Below are 3291 nucleotides of genomic sequence, written 5' to 3'. Positions count from 1 at the left end.
CGGCAAAGTTTGTTGCAAAAAGGGCCAAAAACACCATAAAAACACCAAAAACAACAACTGAAAATGCCGTACTATAGTACGGCGAAAAATGTCAAAATATGACATCTTCTCGTCTTTCTCTTCACCCTCCAAACTGCAGATTCAGATCCATGAACTGTCATCTGCAAATTTCTCTGACGACTGAAGTCGACATCACAGATGAGGATGACAGAGTACAGAGAACTCACCGAGAACTTTGTGGACTGGTGCAAGTGAAACCACCTCCAGATCAATGCGGGGAAAACCAAGGACCTGGTGCTGGATTTCCACAGGCGCAGACATGTCCTCCTCACTCCAGTGAACATCCAGGGAATGGACATTGAGATGGTGGAGTCTTACAAGTACCTGGGTGTTCACCTGAACAATAAACTGGACTGGTCTGATAACACCACTGCACTCTACAAGAAGGGCCAGTGCAGACTCTGCAGACCGCTCAGGAGACTGAGGTCCTTCGGGGTACACGGCTGCTCCTGAGGACGTTTTTTGACGCTGTCGTGGCATCGGCCATCTTCTATGGAGTGGTCTGCTGGGACAGCAGCATCACGACTGCAGACAGGAAAAGGCTTGACAGACTGATACGGAAGGCCAGGTCTGTCCTGGGAGGCCCGCTTGACCCCGTGCAGGTGGTGGGAGAAAGGAGGACGATCACCAAGCTGTCCCCCATGCCGGAGAACGACTCCCACCCCCTGCAGACTGTGACTGCACTGGAGAGCTCCTTCAGGGACAGACTGCTGCATCCAAAGTGTGTGAAGGAGCGACACTGCAGGTCCTTCCTTCCTGCTGCAGTCAGACTGAACAACCAGCACTGCTCCCAGTAGACCACACTCACACACTCACCAGCTGGACTACAAAAACGCAATTTCTCACAAGTGCGGTTTTTGTTGGAATTTTATTTTATTTATGTTACTGTTTTTGTACCTTGTTTTTTTTAATTATCTACCATTTTAATATTTTAATATTTGTATTTATTTTTATGCTATTGTATTATTCTTTTGCTGTTTATACTTCCTCGTACCTCACAGCTGCTGTAACGTTGTGAATTTCCCCACTGATGGATTATCTTATCTTACAGTATGGTGAAAAATGTCAAACTATGACATGTCCCAAAAAGAGCTGAAACTGCATAAAAAAGTGTGCCGACACACGTCATGGCATAAAATCATGCAAAAACAGCAAAAAAAAATCATAAAGTGTAACACTTAGAGGATATGGAGAGCATTGCTTCGGTTAAGATTTAGATGGATCAGAAGGTTCGGCTGCTGGAGCTCAGCGGAGTGTTTAAAAGAGACTTAAGAGGCAAGAACGTAAATGTAAAAATATACAGGCTTTAGTAGAAAAATAAAAACATGCTTCACAGTGCAACAGGTTGGTATTATAACCATAATATCACCAAAGGCAATTATAAGGTATCACATTGGCCAGTATTAATTCTATCTCGGATGCACACTTTTCACCAGAATTTTGTGTGTCACCTCAAATTCAAGCTTTTCTGATCCAATCCACAGTTCACAATAACCAGAATAACCTTATATCACTTTATATTACAAACACCATTCACTTAAGGAGGATCTCTGATACATTAGCCACCAAAGAAACGTTACAGGGAACAAACAGGTAGTATGTCGGCTTGAGTCCACAGCGCAAAAAAAAGTCACAAAAAAGTTAGTACAAGTCCAAAGATCCCGGGATGTCAAAAAAAAAAGGTAAGTATGGGGGATTCAGATGTCCATGGGCGAGGGGTCAGTGTATGTGCGCCGTGTTGAAGGGGGGGGGGTGTATGGGGCTGAGTGTGAGGGTGTCTGCAGATACTGGTCCTACCACACCACAGAGTGCAGAAAAACCTGTCCACTGACCACAGGATATCCTGGTCTCTCAAGATCCAGGTGGGAAGGCTCGCCATCTGTATCACTGGACAGGTCCTTAGAAGAAACAAACCAACACAAAAAACCCAACCTGTCAACAGACAGGGTCCGAAAATATCAGGAGATACCACTTTAAACAGTCTGTCTGACCTGTTTTAACATCATGGAACCAAAACTATCAAACCTTATGAATTAAAATGATATGAAATACTGTAAATTCCTTTTATCTGCAGCCTAACGTTTTTTAGTGTAAATGCCCTTTAACAGTGCAAATTATAAATGTGATACTTTAGCTGCCATAATAAACAACTTTCTTCACAGGTGCAAAATAAGTTGATTCAATTCACTGCGCAGACCTTTAAATAAACCTTAAATCCAACAACACTGAGTAACTCGGACTACAATAAATCCTCCAGCAAAGTGCTGAGTATCAGGAAGCTCTCATAGAGGGGCATTCATTGTGCTCACCGGTCTCCGTGAGGGTTAAACACCGGAAACAAACATGCTGGCGTCCAGGAAGGCCACGGTGCTCCGGGTCCGTGCAGCAGGACACGAGGAAACCGTCGGAAATGTCCGCACTTTCAAACTAACGAGAGCAGACGAGACAGACTCAGTCAGAGCAGCAGCGAAAGATGGCGCGAACAGGTTAACAGGTACCCGGCAGCTACTGAGCTGAACGAACTCACCTGGAGCCGCTTTCACGAGCGACCACTCACGTGACACTTACGTTGTCTTCCGAAGACTCTGCCTCAGTCTTTCCTTCCGGTTTCTCCCGTTTCTCTGTCCGTTAATTCACGTTTGTCTAGAAGCTACGACGCAGCGCGAGCTGCCTCTCTGCAGGCACGAAACACCCAAACATGCTACCCACAAACCTGTGCAGGTGGGCGGAAACTACCTGCAGTAAGCGGCTCTCTGATTGGCTGAACTATCAAATGTCTCTGCAGTATCTATTGGATGGAAATATGAAGAACAAAACAAAATTAAAAAATAAGAACAGATGTGGCACGTTTTCTTGAGTAGGATTTCTAAGGCATAGTAATTTGTAGTTTGTACCTTGTTTCCTTTTGCTTTTTAACCATATATACTCTATTACATTTTAAAGGTGACAATAGCATGTCCAAAAAACAAACGGAAATGCCATACTATAGTAGGCGAAAAATGTCAAAATATGACATGTCCCAAAAAAAAGCTGAAAAACGCATAAAATACAGTGCAGAAACATCTCACAGCATAGGATTTTGCAGCCAAACACACCATAATATAGCATGTAAACAAAACGAGGAAAAAGGCTATACAACATTATCACGAAATATAGAGGTCCGGAGCTCCGCCTCCAGCTGAGTCACACAGGTGAGCCGCTTCCTGGAAGGACCCGGAGCTCCGCCTCCAG

The 3291-nt window shown here is 44.3% G+C and overlaps 1 long non-coding RNA gene across 2 annotated transcripts; it reads right to left on the bottom strand.

Moving 5' to 3' along the window:
• Positions 1-1344: 1344 nt before the first annotated feature.
• On the bottom strand, positions 1345-2790 carry LOC121939544. 2 transcript variants are annotated; one of them, XR_006105482.1, is made up of 3 exons: positions 2588-2790; positions 2370-2487; positions 1345-1992 (listed from the first exon to the last, which is right to left on the bottom strand). It is a non-coding gene; the product is annotated as an uncharacterized LOC121939544 (long non-coding RNA). The 2 variants fall into 2 exon arrangements; XR_006105481.1 differs by having other exon boundaries at positions 1345-1958.
• Positions 2791-3291: the final 501 nt, after the last annotated feature.

This window comes from Plectropomus leopardus, unplaced genomic scaffold, assembly GCF_008729295.1.
Source record: "Plectropomus leopardus isolate mb unplaced genomic scaffold, YSFRI_Pleo_2.0 unplaced_scaffold5034, whole genome shotgun sequence".
Classification (NCBI taxonomy): domain Eukaryota; kingdom Metazoa; phylum Chordata; class Actinopteri; order Perciformes; family Serranidae; genus Plectropomus; species Plectropomus leopardus.
This window is presented reverse-complemented; position numbering and strand designations above follow the sequence as displayed.